At 47.9% G+C, this 20205-nt stretch overlaps 1 protein-coding gene across 3 annotated transcripts in view; it reads right to left on the bottom strand.

The window, feature by feature from the left end:
* LOC119160789 (O-acyltransferase like protein) overlaps positions 1-20205 on the bottom strand; it is a 625262-nt gene that overhangs the window by 323516 nt on the left and 281541 nt on the right. The gene's annotated exons all lie outside the window — the stretch shown is intronic.

The following is a 20205-nucleotide window of genomic DNA, read 5'->3' as shown; positions in this document are numbered from 1 at the left end:
TTTAAACTAGGTCGGCAGTGCTTTTTGGAGGATTTATTATCCCGAAGAAGCAGAGAATTGCTTAAGAATAAGACTTTGGGGCACCTGAAGGGGCTCTGAAAGTTTCTTTAAATTAACCATAGAATAAATTCACTGGAAGAGGCTAGTGCCTCACAATTTCAACGCCCCTAAAATTTTAAGAATATGTGCTGTATGAGCGGAGTTCCAAAACTTGACGCATGTTGCAACTGCATTCTTTTTCGTTTCGACGAAAGCGCTGGAAGTTAAGAGCTAAGCAGGGAGGGACGGCAGGGGCAAAAAAATACGTCAAGCGCGCCTAGTGACCTTGAGCACTCTTTCTTTTCTTTTTTTTTACATACGTGGCTTTTTCAGTGCGATCACGCATGGACGCGTGACAACTAATGTCTTCCCGTGGCGATCTCTGTAATGACCAAGGCCACCACAATCAAAACAGCCAATGACTGATAGATGGCCTTCTACTAGTGATTCTCTAGCACCTTTTGTCATTTTTGAAGAAAAAGCAACTTTAAGCTGACTTTTATAATGTACCCTAAATTCCAGGCCACATGCTGCGCTATAACATTCGGCTCTCGTAAACTCGGGACCCTTGACTACCAATCGGCAGCGTTTTCTCACCATCGTCAAAAAGTGTTGAAGGGCCGCTTTAAGTAATCCAGGCTTTCGTATGTGAAGTCCCTATATTTTGCCTCTTTCTTAAGCGGCGGTAACCATTGTAGCGCCATCGACAACGAATCTCATCGATGAACGGTCGTTTTCGGTAGCCATATTCTTTCTAATCCTTTTCAGCACCAGCTGAATCGCATCCCTCCTCACTAATGACAGACGTTGACGTTGCGAGGCGAGAGAGATGGAGCAGGAGGCAAAGCACCTCCTTTTGTCCTGACCGCGGACAATTTATTTGTATTGTCCAAACATGTGATAAATAAAAATAAAAAATATGTACTGTGGTCGTGTAAACGCCACGGGTTGAATGTGTAGAGGAGAGGTTGGAGCTAGCGTAGGTTTGAAGACGCTCCCTTTGTCAGCATTGCAAGGTGAGTAAGGGGAAGAGAGGAGAGAGAGGAGGGTATGCGCATACGCAATGGTGGTGTTAACGCCACTGGGAGGAAGGCTAGGAGAGAAAAGGGCGTGAGCGCTAGCAGTTGTTAGGAGTGAAGTGGAGAGAGTAATGAGCAGCTGCTTAGGGAAGAGAAGGAGTAGAGTTACGCAGCGTAGTGTGAGTGCGGATGCCGCCGACACCGTGGAACAAAGGCCCCAGCAAGAGATGCTACGCATCTGAAACAAAAAAAAAACCTCCGTGATTCTTCCGTCTAGGAATCATTCTAATACGAAAAATAAATGTCTTTTCACCTACGTAGTTGAGTATTTATTTTGCATATTTTGCCACAAGGGTGACGGCATGAATTCTACAGCAACAAGTTAGGAAGTCACGCAAAGAACGGCAACGAGTTCGAAATTTCCAGCGTGCCGCTGGAAGTTTCGATATATAAATGACCAGAAAGCGAGTCTACTAAACACTTTCACAGCACGACACGCAAAAAGAAAGCAGAAGAGGTGAAATGGTGTTTAGTGCTCATTCCGATATTTTATGTATCTCAGCTGAATCGGCAAGATCACTGCTGCCAGCATTTCCGCACGCACAATGTGGCACTTAAACCAATATAGCTTAAATCTCAATTTTCCTAATAAGTAGCAAAGTCAATTATAACTTATGAACGCACGGTTGTTTTTTTTCTCACTTTTGCCTAAATGTTATGATCTCCTCAAATCGGTGCATGATGCAAGTTTAATTCATCTCAGCAACTTTTCAACGTTTGGCATTCAATCATATTGTGACAGGCATGGGACAACATTGGGCTATGCCTCGGCGTGTACGTATGTGGCATTGTGAGAGAGAAGAGAGAAAAAAGAAGAAGAGTAGGCAATGGACACGTGTTCCTGTTTATCGGTTCATCTGCACGTCCAGTGCTTCTTTAGGCAGAGGTTGTGTTCTTTTCAAAATGACGTGGCCTTTTCTGGAGGAGGTGCGCGGTATTTACCCGTAGCTCTCGCATTCAATAAACTAGGGGGTGTCAAAGGTGGGGCTTTACAGGGCTGACGATTGTTACACGTTTTATCGTAATTCCTGATAACCTGGGTGCGTTTCGGCCAGTAGCAGTGAGTACGAATCCGGGTAAGGGTACGCGTGTTGGCAAAGTGGCTGTATGAAGCCTCCTCGTGGCAGGCAGATAAAATGCGAGTACGTAGACCTGAGGGAACAACGAGCAGCTGTTTGGTAGCACAAAGCTTTCTTTTGATCCAAAGCAGCTCTTTGACTAGCCTGTGTGATGGTCTCCCTTACGTGCGACCAAAAACCCTCACCACAGGTGTTGGAGCTGTGCCAAGTAGGTCGATTCGCGCCTGTCCCTTGGCATCATTCTCTCTCTCACCGGCAGCAGCGACTGACCCCTCCGCCCGCTTGCAACACACTTGTGTCTCACTCCACCCACTCCACCACCCGCAACTCTCAACCATACGCTGAGTGGAAACACCAGACAGATTTAGTTTCGCGTCCACAGCAGCCATACGGACGTCATCTGTCATTTAATAGGCCTAGCAGGCTTTGTACATACGGCTGCTGTGGACGCGCAACTAAATCTGTCTACATTTTCAGCTAGTTTACTTCAGCTGTTTACAAAACTGTCTACATTTTCAGCTGTTTACTAAGTTTTAGCTTGAAACTAATGTGAAGACCAATCCGCCTCCTTTGCTGATGCGTTTCAAACAAATCTTTACCCGAGTAAACGTTACACCGAGTTTCGTTTCAGAGCGTTCTTTCAGCACCCGCGTAGACGCCTTTTTCAACCGGGTTAACGCCGTGCGCACTGCTGCTGCTTAACATCCCATCAGTGTTTCCTTCAGAGAGATCGTCCATATTTTTTTGTAGAGGATGGCGTTGCGGCGATAAAATGACCCTAAACACCCAAATGCCTGCAGTGGACTTGAGCTGTGGCATTCAATATATTTGCTGAGGTGTTGAAGCTCAGAACCGTTCTGCTCGTCTTGAGCCACGTCAGATTCAATGTTCGCGAAAAATAAACGGCCATCAGTGTCATCATTGCTCCTTGCCAATGCAAGTAGACTGCGCGAAAGGCCATTAGCCTCAGCTACCCGCAGTTAGACTTGTAGATGACTGTTATGACGAATTCTCGAAGGCGCAAGCTCCATTTCACGAGGCGGCCGGAAGGGTCTTGGAAACTGGCCAGCCAACAGAGGACATGATGGTCTGTAACGACTTTGACTATTCGACCATACAGATATGGTCGAAACTTTGATATCGCGCAAAACTCAGCAGGACATTTTTTCTCCATGGTCGAGTAGTCGGCGCATATGAGAGAATGTGACTTGCATAGATGATAAGACGCTTGACCCCTTCTTGCCACTCGACGAGCACTGCACTAAGGCCAATGTTGCTTGCGTCAGTTCGCAGTTTGGTGGCAAGATGAGCCCCTGGTCTCACGAGGCTGAGGAAAACCAGTCATTGCGTATACGGTAGCTCGAGAGTTTTCGAGCCGGGCCACTTCTAACTCCGCTACTCAGGAGATCGCTCCTGTTCTTTGCGACAACTCGGTCATTTTAACTATTAGAGGCTAAAACAAACTTATTACCAACAACACCTGGCCCTAAATATAGAGGAGTTCGTCAGCTGAAAACAAATTAAAACCGGCTACTTTCGAAGTTTGCGCACCCTCTATAAAATGCAACCTTCGGCATACTGTACTCTCTGCCAATGGGGCTTAGCTAAACCTACAGGGTATCAAGTGATGTAGCAATGCCAGACCATTACTGCCTTGTGAACAATACAGAACCCCAAAGTGAGTGATGGTAATGATTGAATTAGCAACTTGTGGTGTACACGTATCCCGAAGAAGTACGGCCACCAGCGTGGGTCCGGTCTTAGCGAGCGGCAGGGCACGCGTTAACCATCGCCGGGGCAAGAACACGAAACTGCTCAAAGTCACAACACTTTATTGTGGCAACACCAAACGCAGTACAGCCTGTTGCAAAAGCGCGACGGGAAAGCAAATAGGCTTATCCACGCCACGGGCACAAAATTACTACACAGGGTGCCACGAGCACGTCTCCTCGGTAAAGGGGATTCACGGAGACACCGGGACCAAGGCCCGGTTGCTCGAGCGAGGGCAAAGATGCTCGCGTTGGCTTCTGAGGGAGACGGGTCGGCGTAGCTAGGCCACGCACTAGGACACCGTACCGCCCTTCGGCCTAGCGTTCGGAAGGGGGGGGGCGACATAAGGTAAGTGTTTGCCACGGGCGCAAGGCGCTGTTGGTCAAGTCCGAACGAGCCCCACAGGGGGCTGACGGACGAAAAAGAAAAGCGTGCTTACCCAATGTCGTCCCCAGAGAAATCTCTCCCGCTTCCGACGCAGCGCGCGAAGACCTCTTGGGAGACTCCGCGCGCGGCGCTATAGCCAACATCCGCTACCGGGTGAGGGATTAAACGTCACTCCGCTCCCCCAGCGCGGCAGACAGCGGAGGAGGGGAGACATGTCCAGATATGAGAACGGAGAAAGACGCGGAAAAGCCCGCGCGAAGGCAGCGGGCCAGCCTCAATTCCCACAAACTTCATTTGTTTTCAGTTAAAAGAAAAATGCAAAAAGAGTGGTGTGAAAGAACTACTTGGAGCAGTCCACGACTACCCTCTCAGACCACTGCAAGATGGCCTCCTCACCGTCTGGCCTCAAGCTGTGCTAGGCAGACTCTCTCTGTTCCTCACTATAAGTTAGCTACTGAATAGAAAGGAATTGTGCCTGCTATTGATATTCAATCTGAAATTGTTTAAAATTTTTTTACTTCCAAAAAGCGTTTGACTGTGTTTCGCATTCAAAGCTACTTTAAGGGGTAGATGGCAGTCTGGGTAGTGGTCAGTGTGAAGAAGATTGCATTAGTGTCCCCCGTAGCAGCCTACTTGTTTAACAGGCAGACAACTGGGTGAAATGTTTCGTGTACTCCTGCAAGTGTCGCATCGGGCGTTCCATGAGGGTAAATGCTGGGGCCCTTGTTTGTTTTAATATTTCAATCAACATTGTTAATTAGGCGTTTGTCTACAATAAATTCTCTGCAGATAAATACTCCATTGAACGCAGATTTTGATAAGTTTTCTGATCGCATCCAACCTAATGAAGCATGTCAAGCAATTGAAATATGGTACGAAGCGGGTGAAATAAAAATTAACGCTCAAAAACGATTGTCATGAAAAAAGCATTGGCCACCTCAACTTTTCTACTACCTCGATACGAGTGGCTTACCTGCAGTGAAATTAGCGCATTATTTTAAATACCTAGGCGTTGTTCTCACATCGAGTCTTCGGTTTCTTGCAGAAAGAAAATTTGAAAGAAAGTTGGAGACATTAGTCGAACAGTTCGCCAAAGTACTAGAGATAATGAATTATTACCTTACGAAGCATTCATACTACCCATTTTTGAATACGCACACACTGTTTGGGACGAACACGCTAAAAAACATCGCACATTGGAGTGTTCGGAAGAAAAGCACGGCATTTATAATTAGTTTGTACATTAGCACACATCAGCAAGTGCACAAGTGTGAATGGCTGAACTAGAACCACTTAAATTGCTGTGTCCAAGAGAAAGTAAAGCTTGTGCATACAAGAATTTTCACACTAAAATCGCGTGTTCACATCACCAAAATGAAAAAGTTACAGCTTTGCCGCCAATGCCAAGCAATGGATGCGATGGCAACAAATCGGAAGGTGACGTGCAGAATGGCAAGCAGATCGAAACATGTCCCGCGTTTTCATGCACAAATTACACACAGAACGTACTAACAGGTACAGATGCACGCGAATAAGCGTCTCAGTTGTTACTTCACTGTGTCTTAAAAGCACGCCCTTTTCGCAAACGGCGGCTGTGTAACAATCGCACTGACCTTTGTGCGCCCCGTAACTACAACAGAATTGCTCCATGCAAGCCGAACGCCAACCAAGACGTAGCAACCTCCCGACTGGTAGATAAGGGCGCCTGAGAGATTGTCCAATCACCTTCTCTGCGCGGGCAAAGTACGCGTAAGAGATGAGAGCCGCCGCGCGCTCACTGCGGCATCTTGATGATAACACTGAAAACACAAGAGGCCCCCACTCCCGATATTCCCGCCAACAGTGGTAGGTTGTAGATATGAACACCTTGCTGTTTAAACGTTCAAAGGAGGTGCCCCTCAGTAGCTCAGTGGATAATGCCTCACAGTAATGACACGAAGCTCATATACACACACACACACAATATATATATATATATATATATATATATATATATATATATATATACATTTATATATATATATATATATATATATATATATATATATATATATATATATATATATATATATATATATATATATATATATATATATATATATATATATACGGTGCATGACATCGACAGCGACGCCCACGTCGGCGGCGAAATCCTGCCGATAGGGTCCATAGAAATGCTATTGCAAAAAAACTACGCGAACATTACTTGCGAACCACTCGGTTTCAAAACACAGTTTTTTCGCAAGCGTTTGGGAAAAGGCACGGTGCAAGAGAATACTTTAGGTGAGCTAACGATGCGTAGCGAGCGCTTGGCGGAGAGGGACTGATTATGTTCTCGTTTGCGGCGTGCCAATAGATGGCTCGGTGGACTGAGGACTTTGGCGGGCTGCTGACAATTCCGCAAAGCACATCTAGTACTTGAGCGACGGTTTTGGAACCTGAGAAAACCAGGTAATCGTACGATATCCACCACGCGACACGCATAGAGCGGTGCCGCGAAAGAAAGGGTGACAAGGGAGGAGGTTGAAGATAAGGCGAGGGTGTTGTGGTGACGATAAATGAGCACCGCTACTTTCCTACAAAACGGGGCTTTCCTACACCGAGAAAGGAAGAGGGGAAGCCGGGCAAAGTCTGTAGCGCCATCTCGTAGGCTCCTAGCGAAGCAGAACAATACCAGGCAGGCGACTGTCCGGGCAATTGCTCACCTAAAGTATCCTTACACCATAGATCATAGGATGAGCTCCAAGCCAACATCGGGCAACGCTTGTCTTCAGCTAAATGAATTCGGGCACTCAAAGCTAATTTATGTAATGCCTAACTATTGTTGTGTTGATTTGTTTTCGGTGTTAATTAACTCGTACGGCTCCACTGGCAAGTTTTATTTTGTACGACACATAAGTACTTTTTACGTGACAAATAGACTATACAGTGAAGTTCTTAAAGTAACATCAGTTAAGGGAATTATTAATTCGTATGAATTTTTTATGACCTATATATATATATATATATATATATATATATATTTATATATATATATATATATATATATATATATATATATATATATATATATATATTTATACATATATATATAGGGAAGAAGACGCACGTACGAAGTGATTTTATTGTTGTTTCCGCCGCGGGTACGGCCTTCATCAGAATCAGAATATATATATATATATATATATATGTGTGTATATATATATTGAAATAACTTGCAGATAGCACATAAGAAAAGGATCGTATTTACTAACGTTTCGGCCGTGGCACGGCCTTCGTCAGACTTACTCTAACGAAGGCCGTGCCACGGCCGAAACGTTAGTAAATACGATCCTTTTCTTATGTGCTATCTGCAAGTTAATTCAATATAGAAAATACCCGGACCTGTCGTGCCTTCCCTTCAAGTTCTTCTATATATATATATATATATATATATATATATATATATATATATATATATATATATATATATATATATATATATATATATATATATATATAAAAGTAAAGCGCTTTAGCACAGCAATAAACCGTATGGTTCGTCGCAAAAGGTCAGGGGGCAACAGCCGAGCAGGTACAAGCGTAGCGATGCACCGCCAATGAACATTGTCATCTTTCTGCCTGAGAGTGGTCCCCTCTACCTTTCAGAATAGAGCTGATCTTCTTCGTTGCATTTATCTCCCCTCCTAAAAAAAGCGATCCTGGCGACGCAGGCACAGGAGACTATAATAGGGTCGTTGATTGATATGTGGGGTTTAACGTCCCAAAACCACTATATGATTATGAGAGACGCCGTAGTGGAGGGCTCCAGAAATTTAGACCACCTGGGGTTCTTTAACGTGCACCCAAATCTGAGCACACGGGCCTACAACATTTCCGCCTCCATCGGAAATGCAGCCGCCGCAGCCGGGATTCGAACCCGCGCCCTGCGTTTCAGCAGCCGAGTACCTTAGCCACTAGACCACCGCGGCGGGGCATAATAGGGTCGTAGTAAGGCTTGAGTCGGTCTAGATGCACTGTCTTACGTCCGCGGCGTCGTTGTTATTCAGGAGACGTGGCAAGCGGCTCAACAATATAACTGACTGTTGATGATTGCTGTACTACGCGGCAAGGTCCATGGTACTTCAAAAGAAGTTTTGTTGATTGGCCAGGGCTGGTGGAAGGGACCCAGAGCCACACAAGTGAGCCAGGGATATAATATGCTGGTGCCTTTGAGCTGTCGCGATGGTGTTTCTGACGTTGTTGATCTGAAGTGGTGCGAAGTGAGCAAGCTGGCGACACTCTTCCGGGTACTTAGCTGCTTCGGAAATGGTTGTCGACTCATTCGTGTCGGGATGGTACAGAATAATGGTGGCAATCATGCAGAAAAGCTTGCGTCCATAAAGTTTAATGTATGAGGAGAATCCAATGGTGGCCTGAGTTGCAGTATTGTGTGCGAACGTCACGAAGGCAAGAACGCTGTCCCAGTTTGAGTGAGCGGAATCGACGTACATTGCCAGCATATCACCCAGTGTTCGAATTAAATGTTCCGTCAGGCCATTAGTTTGAGGGTGGTATGCAGTGGTGGTGATGTGAAATATGTGGCATTCCTAAAGAAGTGGTTCAACGGCTTCGGAGAGAAATACGTGCCCTCGGTCGCTGCGCTATGACACAGGTTCACGCGGTGCGCCATGATAGAGAATTAAGTGGTGTAAAATAAAGGAACCGGCGTCCCTCGCCTACGCAGATTGCAGAGGAGAAGATTCTGCGTAGCGCGTCAAACGATCGAATGCGGCGAATATATATCGGTCCCTAGCCGAGCTGATGTGCCACAGTCCATAACGATCAATGCCCACACGTTCAATCTGTCTGGCAGGACTATGTATAGGCTCTTGAGGATCAGGATACTGAATAGGAGTATCTTTGCGCCGTTCACAAGCGAGACAGGAGTGAATGCAGCGGCGAGCAAAGCAGTACATTCCACACCAGTATTAGCGGTTGCACAGGTGTGTATAAGTTTTCAGTATTCCCGCATGTCCTCATTGTGGATCAGCATAAAAAGATGCGCAGATATCTGACCGAAGATGTCGGGGAATAACCAAGAGCCTTCTGCACTCTTTACCAAGGCAATTCCGATGATAGAGCAAATTATCTTGATGCTAAAGTGATGGATTTGCCGCCGCAGTTCTTGAGGAATGGGGTGCGATGGAGGCCGCCATAACAAATCTATAAGAGAAGCAACCCAGGGATCTTTCTGTTGCTCCAGGGGCATTTCAGTGACAGAGAATGAGAACACGTCATAGAACGATGTACACGGAGAGGAATAGTCAGGTGGAAAAGGTGACCGGGACAGAGCGTCGGCATCTGAATGTTAGGTCCAGACCGGTAAACGACGCGAATGTCGTACTCCTGCAGACGTAGTGCCCAACGGGCAAGTCGGCCGGATGGATCGTTTAAGGGTTGGTTGGTTGGTATGTGGGGTTAACGCCCTAAAACCACCATATGAATATGAGAGACGCCGTAGTGGAGGGCTCCGGAAATTTTGACCACCTGGGGTTCTTTAACGTGCACCAAAATCTCAGCACTTGGGCCTACAACATGTCCACCTCCATCGGAAATGCAGCCGCCGCAGCCGGGATTTGAACCCGCGACCTGCGGGTCAGCAGCCGAGTACCTTAGCCACCAGACCACCGCGGCGGGGTCGATCTTTTAAGGAGAAAAGCCAGCATAAAGCGTGGTGATTTGTGACCACTGTAACTGGGCGTCCGTAAAGATAGGGTAAAAACTTTTCTGTGGCCCATATGATGGCTATGCATTCCTTTTCGGTCACGGAGTAGTTGGTTTTGGCCCCTTGGTGAGCGCACGGCTTGCGTAAGAGACGACATACTCGTGAAATCGAGGTTTAAGTTGTGCAAGCACAGTGGCGTACCAACACTGCTAGCGTCCGTGCGCAGTCAAGTTGGGGCGAAAGGGTAAAAATGTCGCAGTACTGGAGGTGAAGGTACAAGGCGTTCAAGTGTGGTTAATGCGCCCACGCATGCTGATGACCACGCTGTGAGGTCGCGGTCGCCGGGAAGGAGTTTAGTTAAAGTTGCTATGATGGATAAAAAGTTGCGGAAAAAACGGCTAAAGTACGAACAAAGGCCAATAAATCGGAAAAGTTCTTTCAATGTGGTTGGTTAAGGGAACTCAGCAACCACACCAAGTTTTGTCGGATCAGGAAGAGCACACTCTCTGGAGACGAATGGGCCCGAAGTAAGGAGCTTTCAAGCAACAAAGGAACACTTCTTCCAATTCAGCTGCAGACGAGCAAATTTGAGGCAAGTGAGGACTGCTTCCAAGCGTTGAAGATGCACCGGAAAGTTACGCGAAATTATTACACTGTCATCCAGGTAACACAGACATGCTTGCCATTTGAGGCCACAGAGGATGTTATCAATCATGCGCTCGAACGTGCCAGGCGCATCGCAGAGCCCGAATAGCATGACAATAAATTTATACAAGCCATCGGGATTAACAAAAGCAGTTTTGGGGTGGTCAGCCTTCGCCATTGGTATCTGCCAGTAATCGTAGCACAGATATAACAAAGAGAAGAACTCGGCTCTCTGGAGGCCTTTTAGGGCATTGTCTATGCAAGGTAACGAGTAGACATCTTTGCGTTTTATGCTGTTCAGCTGTCGGTAGTCTACGCAAAAACGTATTGAGCCGTCTTGCTTTTTAACCAGAACTACCATCGATGCCCCCGGGCTGTTAGAGGGCTCAATAACACCACGCTTAAGCATATCATCAACTTGTGCAGCAATGATCTGACGCTCAGCTATTGACACATGATATTAGCGCTGAGGTAAAGGGGCGTGGGAGCCGGTGTCTATATGATGAGCTACGTTTGAAGTATGGCCCAAGGATGTTTGTTGGTAATAGAAGTTGGTACGAAAACGTTCAAGCGAGGCGGTGATGTCAGAGCGCTGCTGGGACGTGAGTTGACTTTCTATGCATCAGAAAAGCGCATCGGTGAGTGATGGTAACGAAGCTGAAACGGGACAATCGATGCCGTTAATCTCGAGAGAAGTCCGCTCCTCAGAGACGTCACCGGCTGGAAAGAAATTTAGGATATCAACGCTGCCAAGACACTCTCTCTTCAGAAAGATGGACGGGCAGGGAAATGGCTTCGAAACGTAAATTGCACTAGATGAGTCTTGAATCGAGAAACAGCGAAGGGTAGCAAGCAGCACTTGCGGCGAATAGCGGTTTCAGCTGGTGTGAAAAGAACAAGTGAACCAACAGATTCGTCACAGGAAAGCGGGACTGAAGCAGATGAGAAAGGGGGTAGCGTGGTGTCAGCAGCGACGAACACTTTTGCAGGTAGACACGGCGAGTTAATTAAAACAAAGTCACACAGCGGCGAGAATTCGACCTCAGAACGAGCGCAGTCTTAACAGCATTGTGAGTACGTAGGAAGTTTCATCATTGAATGATACTGTGGGAACATAGCGCAAGCACGACGAATTCAACCGTATAAGAAGCATCTTCGATGACAACCCGTGCAGTGCGCGCAGCAAAAGGCCAAACGTGTTGCGCATTAGCAGTGCTCAAAACGAAGTCACCAAGAGGCATCGTTACCTCTCGTAGTTGTTGGGAAAGTTTCTCTGACATGACAGAAACTGCGGCTCCTGTGTCCACAAGCGTTCAAACTGGTACACCATCAGCAAAAACAGCAATAATATTACACGGTGAAAAATATGGCCTTGAAAGGTTCGAAAGCTGCGCAGTTCTTGCCTCCGGAACTGTGGTTTTTAGTTTTTCTTTTGGTCATGCGGGGGACGTCGCTTCATGAGAGAAAGAGAATGGCGTGGCGGTGACGGCGAGTGGCGTGCGTTGAAGTGCCGTCGAGTTGAAGAATCATGAGCGTCATATGGTGCAGATGAAGCAGGCTGAGATCGGGGCACGAAATCGAATCCGTGTAGCCTCATGTCTTCATGCTGAGGTCGCGGCGTGAATTCGTAACTGTGTGACCCCATGTCATCATGCTTCAGGAATCCACGTCACCAAAAAAACCATGCTAGGTGGCCCGGAAACCGCACGCGCAGCATATGGGGCGATTGTCTTAAGTGCGCCATGGATTCTCGGAATGGTGTGTCTGTCTGGAAGGTGGTCAAGTTGCCTGTTGCACAAGCTGAGGCGATGGCACGAATGGGCGAGCTGGGGCGTAGGAGTTGGAAGCAGGAAATCATTGAGGGGTGACCAATGCTTGAGCATACGTGAGCGGAGCAGTCACTGGTGGTGCAATGGCTGCGGCAAGCACCTCGGCGACTTGGTCTTAAACAACACGCTGTATTGACGTCGGTAGCAATTGTGGAGCGGGATCAGTGGCGCAAAGCAAAAGGGAGAGCTGGCGGGCGACTTCTTTACGCACATACTGCTTGATGTCTCCATGTGATGCGGCATGGTCCTACGCAAGACCAGAAAACGTGAGAGCGGCAATGGTTACACCTGATGCAGTGGCGTGACGAGTAGATTCCCGTTGCTTCCGGAGTTCATCATAGCTTTGGCAGAGATGTATGACGTCGTGTAGCGTTGGCGGATGTTTAGCGATGAGCATCTAGAAGGCATTGTCAGACACACCTTTTAGGATATACTTGATCATCCCCGCCTCCGTCACTGAGGAGTCGATGTGCTTGTAAATAGCGACCCCATCTTCAATGTAACTGGTGAAGCTCTCACCGTCTCATTGTGTTCGTCCTCGCAGGCGCTGTTCAGCAAGCAATATTTGAAGTTCCGTGCAGCCGAAAATTTGAACGAAGGCCGTTTTGAAGGCTGAACAGGTAGGAAGGTCAGTGCTGTGGTTACGAAAACACAGTTTGGTGACGTCAGTCCAGTAGAAGATGATGTTGGTAAGCATGTGGGCACCATCCCATTTGTTGTGTTTGCTTTCCAGGTCGTACTTGTCAAGCCAGTCTTCTGCGTCTTTGTCCTCAGTGCCACTGAAGAGAGGAGGGCCACGCTGCTGAAGAGGGCCGGAGCAAACAACAGTTGGAGAGGATTTTGCCTGGGGGTCAGCCTGCTCGTCCTCATCCGGAGCCATAAAATCAAATGGAGGCAACGAACGGTTGCGAAGTTCCAGGACGACGCTAGCGTAACCCGCATTTCCATCAATTAAAATAAGGCTCTTCGGCGCAGCAGGTTTTTATGAATCGTGTGGTTCTTCGCAGAAGGTCGCGGGGTAACAGCCGTGCAGGTACAAGCGTCGTGATGCACCAGCCACGAATGTCGTTGTCTTTCTGCCTGAGAGTGGTCTTCTCTATCTTTCAGAACAGCGCTGATCTTATTCATTACACTATATATATATATATTTAATTATATTATTTTAGTGGCTTTCAACGCCAGGCTTCAGCTTACCCTGAAGAAATGTCACTTCAGGGCTATACAACTCACCATAATTGGTCCTGTCGTCTCGAAAGCCGGCATCCTTCCCGACCCTGACAAGATTCGTGCTGTTGCCGAATTTCCCAAGCCGACTAAAGTTAAAAAACTACGCAGCTTTGTGGGCTTGTGCTCCTATTTTCGTTGGTTTGTCAGGAACTTTCCTTCCATCATCTCTTCACTCACCTAACTCCTTGCTGGCCCTGCAGATCTTTCGAATTGGACAGCAGCCTGTGAGGAATTCTTCGCAACACTGCGCCATATCGTTACCTCACGGCCCGTACTGCGCCATTATGACCTTACTGCGCCTACCGCAGTACACATGCATGCAAGTGGCGTCGGCCTTGGTGCAGTACTCGCGCGACGCAAACCAGGATTTACGGAGTATGGGATCGCCTATGCCAGCCGCGCTCTCACTAAAGCAGATGCCATCCATTGTGTTATGAAAAAAGAGTGCCTCGCGATTGTGTTGGCGGTAAACAAGTTTCACCGCTATTTGCATCGCCAAACTTTTGATGTGGTAACTGACCATCACGCACTCTGTTGGTTAGCTTCACTGAAAGATCCTTCTGGCCGCCTTGGACGTTGGGCACTACGCCTCCAGGAACTCGACATACGCGCCATCTACCGATCGGGGCGATAGCACTTAACGCAGATGCACTTTCACCATCGCCCGTGAAATCTGATGATACGAAAATATCAGCTCTTGACCTTCCCCTCTCTGCCGCCAGCGTCACAGACATGCCATTCGAGCCGCGGAAGGACCCTTGGATTGTCTCGCTGTTGAATATGCTTTCTGACGCATCAACTTCCGGTTACCCGCGTGCTCTTCGCCACCAAGCGACGCATTTCGCCATACGGGATGGCATGTTATACCAGCACAACTATGAAGTGGCGGGTCGTAAATGGCTGCTAGTCAAACCCGGCATATGTGGTCTGAAATCTGCGTATGTCTTCATGCTGAACCGCAGCACGCACATGCTGGTGTGCTAAAGACGTATGAGTGGATCCGCCAACGTTACTACTGGCGGGGTATGTACACGTTTGTACTAAAACGCATTCGCTCATGTTCCCTGCGTCAGCAGCGCAAGACATTTGAACATTCACCCGGTTAACTGCAGCCTTTACCATGTCCTGCACGCCCATTTGACCGTGTTGGGATGGACCTATACTGCCCGCTACCGTGCTCTGTCGGTAGTAATCGATGGGTGATTGTGGCTTCCGACTATCTAACAAGGTACGCCCAAATGGCAACACTACCTTCGACTGGTGCTCGTGACGTTGCAACCTTCATCTGGCTCCAGTTTGTTCTTCGTCATGGTGCACCACGGGAACTCCTGAGTGACAAAAGTTGCGTACTTTTGACCGAAGTTTTGCAGCAGCTCCTACATTCATGCCGTACGGTACAGCACACATCAACAGACTACCACCCTCAGACGAACGGCCTAACGGAGCGTTTCAACGGAACCCTGGGAGACATGCTCGCTATGTATATTGATTCCGACCCCTGCAATTGGGACGTTGTTCTTCCTTTCATGACGTACGCCTACAATACGGCGATTCAATCAACAACAGGCTTTTCTCCATTTATTTGTTTATATGGTCGGCACCCATGCAACACACTCGACACAATTCTGCCATACAATCCTGATACCTCCGAGTTCAGCCCAGTTTCTGAAATGGCTGAACATGCTGAAGAGTGTCGTCAGCTTGCACGGTCCTTCAGAGCCGATAATCAAGCCCTCCAAAAAGATCGCAATGACCATGATCTTATTCAGGACACTTTCACCGTTGGTTTTCTCGTGTGGCTCCGACATCCTTTACACTCTCCTGGACTGACTTCCAAGTTTGCACCGAAGTATGCGGGCCCTTACCGCGACATACAGCACCCTTCTTCTGTCACCTATGTGATTGAACAGCTCAAGCCGTCCACGGACAAGCGCCGCCTTGGTCGTTAGACGGTCCACGTCAATTGCCTCAAACCCTGTTGCGACCCTCCTGTTCTCTCGTCATCTTTAGTCGCCAGGATGGCTAGTATTCATCGCCGGGGTATCGTAGTGGGGAATTCGCAAGGCAATGACTAGTAGGACCATCTCTGAGTGTGAAGCGCGAGCGTGTGCATGAGCTGTAGACGCTGGACTGCTCGAGCATTTGTGTCCATACGGGCTGTCTGCCTACTACCTGGCGTCACTATTAAACTCCCTTGCAATGTATATATATATATATATATATATATTTATTTATTTATATATATATATATATATATATATATATATATATATACGGGAAAAGGCCACGCCCAGTGGTCTAGTGGATAAGGTGCTCGGCTGCTGACCTACCGGTCGCGGGATCGTATCCCTATACCGGCTGCGGCGGCTGCAATTCCGATGGAGGCGGAAATGTTGTAGGCCCGTGTGATCAGATTTCGTTGCACGTTAAAGAACCCCAGGTGATCGAAATTTCCAGAGCCCTCAACTACGGCGTCTCTCATAATCATATGGTGGTTTTGGGACGTTAAACCCTACATATCAATCAATGCCGTGCACAACGGAAAGCATCGCATTTAAAACTTTCACTTTGTAACGTGAATGAAACCCAGGCCGCATGCGTGGCAAGCAGGTCTCCTTCCACTGACCACAGAGCAACTGTCTTTTCTTGAAATTTCTTTGGAACTAAACTTTTCATAATTATCATGTAGTTGAAATGGTCGTTTTACACAAGTAACATTGCATGGTGGCCCCGTAATCATGTATCAGGCATCAAAAGAAGGAAACCGTTTAACAATTCGCTACATTTAGGCAGCCCACCCAATACAAAGTGAGCAGCTACGCAAGGTCATATGGCATTTTGCGGATGAGATTCCGCTACTTCACCAAAAATCAAAAGAAGAAAGCAGTGCGATGGGCACTTAGTAGTAGTACATTCAGTAGACCTTTTTGAATAGTTAGGAATGGCTAATGTTATGCACACAAACGTTCCTTTTCTTTCAGCAAGTTTGAAGGCAATGCAAAGAGCGCCTTGATACGCTATTGCATTGTTTTCCTAAAGTAGAACCTCAAGGGTCCTCCACGTTTGCATTACCCGCTTTTTCAGTTGCGACATAGCTATTTCAGTTTGGCGAACTTTCACATTAACGATCTTTATTCTGGCGTATCTTGGAGTTCATTCAAGTGAAATATTACTGTGTCGTTTCACACCATGTGTTTGGAGTAATGAAGAATGAAGTGGTTCATGCATAGCTTGGAAAACACAACGTCAGTGCTAAGCACGAGACACTCGTGCCGGATGTTATCGCTGTTTTCACTGGCTAGGCCTACGCACCTACCTAGTTTCAAATAACAATTCTGACTGTCACAGATCTTTATTTATTTGGTGGAGTTTGCATGGTCTTCTCGCAATCCTGGAGTTGGGAAGCTGGACACGACCTGCCACTATGACAACTGCATCTGCCACAAGCCCTCCACCTATGGCTCCCCACGCCATCGTCCGCTCCAGCACGGTCCGTCAGCGGGACCCTCCCATATTCAGCAGCAAGGACAATCACGGCATCGATGACTGGCTGGCTACCTACAAACTCGTGAGTGTCTTGAACAAATGGGACGAAGCCACGAGACTGGCCAGCATTGGCATTTACCTCAGTGGCATTGCCCACTTGTGGCTTCGGAACCATCAAACCGACGTTCCGACCTGGACAGAATTCAAAACGAACATCAGCGAAGTCTTCGGTCGTCCTGCTGTTTGCAAACTTCGTGCAGAGCAGAGGCTTCAGACAAGACCTCAACTGCCTGGTGAGAATGCCACCAGTTACATAGGTGACGTCATTGACTTGTGCAAATGCGTCGATGCGAACATGACTGAGGGGGCGGCATCAAGCATATTTTCAAGGGTATCAACGAGGATGCATTTGAGGTGCTCAATTCAAAAAGCCCGGCCACTGTCGCTCAAGTTACCGAGCTCTGCCAAAGCTATAATGAGCTCTGCCGACAACGTCTCGTCACCCGCCGTGCTGTCCCCCATCAGGAATCAAGGTCTGGCTTGACTCTCGCGCAGGATCCCGTCCTCTTTTCGCAGATAAAAGATTTTATACGCGAAGAAGTTGCCGGCCAACTGTCGCTCATCTTCAGCCTACCGGAGCGCAGTGCACCGCTTAGCCCTACACTGCGGACTATTATACAAGACCAAGTGTCTGAGAACCTTCCTTCACGGCTGTTGCCACCAGTAAACTCGCCATTGAAGTATGCCGAAGCAGCAGCACGACCACGACCACACACGTTCCGAGCACCACCTCCACTGCCTGCTCCTGTTCATTCCACCCAGCCCCTACGACCTCCATGCCACCGAGCCCCTAATTCATGGCGCACTGCCGACAACCGACCGATCTGCTTTTCGTGTGGTCTACCCGGACACGTGGCACGTCGTCGCACTCGGATCCCTCCGCGCTACTGTCTTCGCACCTGTGTCGTGTTCCACCGTCGTACACGCTACCGCATTCTTCACGCCATCCGCTGCTTTCGTTCATCGCCACCTATCACCACTCCCGACCGCTCTCGTTACACTTCAGGGTGGTGCGACCGACATGCCTGTGGGGAATACTCTCCCATTCACGATTACGCTGCTTCGAGGCGAAATAATCGGATCAGTCGAATCATTCGAAACCCTCGCTCCACTTGACGTTCCTGATGGTTCATCAAAATCAGCGCCCTCTCCTGTAGTTCCGGGAATGGCCCTTCCACTGCCGACATTCTCAATCGTGTAATCGACGAAGACCTAAACCCATAGCAGAGGTGTGAGCTTTTCAGTCTCCTTGACAAGTTTCGGCCATCTTTTGACAGTCTCAGCGTTACCTTAGGTCGAACATATACTGCATGTCACCAGATTCATACAGATAATCATCCACTACTACGGCAGCGACCGTACCGTGTTTCACCAACTGAACGCCGTGGCATCGATTAACAAGTAAGTGACATGCTAAAGCGCGGCGTCTTTCAACTATCAAACAGTCCTTGGGCGTTGCTGGTTCTTTTAGGTAAAAAGAAGGAAGGCACAATACGATTTAGCGTAGGTTGTCGTCGCCTAAACAGAATAACACGAAAGGATGTTTATTCTATGTCTTGTATCGATGACGCCCTCGAGTCTTTACAAGGCGCAGAGTTCTTTTCCTCCCTTGATCTATGCTCTGGGTATTGGCAAGTGCCCATGAATTCGGATTATAGCCCAAAACATCCTTTGTTACACTACACGGCTTATACGAATTTAACGTGATGCAATTCGGTCAATGCAATGCGCCAGCAACATTTGAGCACATGATGGACACCATCTTACGAGGCCTCAAATGAAACACGTGTTTGTACGACTTTGATGATGTGGTGGTATTGTTGCCCGATTTCACCACGCACCTTCGTCGCTTGGAACAGGCTCTACGCTGCCTTTCTGCAGCTGGCGTCCAACAAAACTTGAAAAAGTGTCACTTTGAAGCACGCAAGTGGGCCATTCTCGGACACGTCGTGTCAAAGGATCGCGTTCTCCCTAACCCCGCTAAACTACGTGCTGTTATCAAGTTCCCGAGGCCCACGTCTCTCAAGGAGCTGGGTATTTTCATTGGGCTTTCCTCATACTTTCACCGCTTCGTCCGGGATTTATCCTTGATCATAGCACCTCTGACAGACCTACTTCAGGGAGACCGCAATCTATCTGCGTGGTCTCCAGCCTGCGACAGTGCTTTAGCGAAGCTCCGTGAACTGCTAACAACACCACCCATACTGCGGCATTTCGATCCAAGTGCTCCCACAGAAATCCACATGGATGCTAGCGGTGTCGGTCTTGGCGCTGTACTCACCCAACGAAAGCCTGGTTACGAAGAATATGTTGTTGAGTGCGCGAGCCGCACTCTTCCAAGAACAAAAGCAAGTTATTCGGCAAGTGAAAAAGAATGCCTAGCGGTAATTTGGGCCATTACCAAATTTCGGTCTTATCTGTACGGCCGCCTTTTCGATGTTGTTACCGATCACCACGCGCTCTGCTGGTTATCCTCCCTCAAGGATCCCTCCGGACGCTTGGCACGGTAAGCTTTACGGCTCCAAGAGTACGACATCCATGTCATTCATTACTCAGGCCAAAAGCATGGCGATGCTGATGCTCTTTCGCGTTCACGTGTTTCTGCTGATATTTCGAGTATCTTCATCCAAAACAACTTACTTCCACTACCAAGACCCATCGACATGGCTGCGGAGCAGCGCAAAGATTCATAGATTGCGTCTCTGATGGATTGCCTATCTGAAACACTCATCCACAAGCCATCTCGAGCGCTAATCCGACAAGCCTCTCACTTCGTCATCTGTGATGAAATAATTTATCGCCGCAACTATGACCCTGATGTCCACAAATGGCTACTCGTCATACCCAGGCATCTCCGTGCCAGCATATGTGCTGCTTTCCACGCCGATCCGCAGTGT

This window comes from Rhipicephalus microplus, chromosome X (assembly GCF_043290135.1).
Source record: "Rhipicephalus microplus isolate Deutch F79 chromosome X, USDA_Rmic, whole genome shotgun sequence".
Taxonomy (NCBI): domain Eukaryota; kingdom Metazoa; phylum Arthropoda; class Arachnida; order Ixodida; family Ixodidae; genus Rhipicephalus; species Rhipicephalus microplus.
Note: the sequence above shows the minus strand (reverse complement) of the source record. Positions and strands in the feature narration are given on the sequence as shown.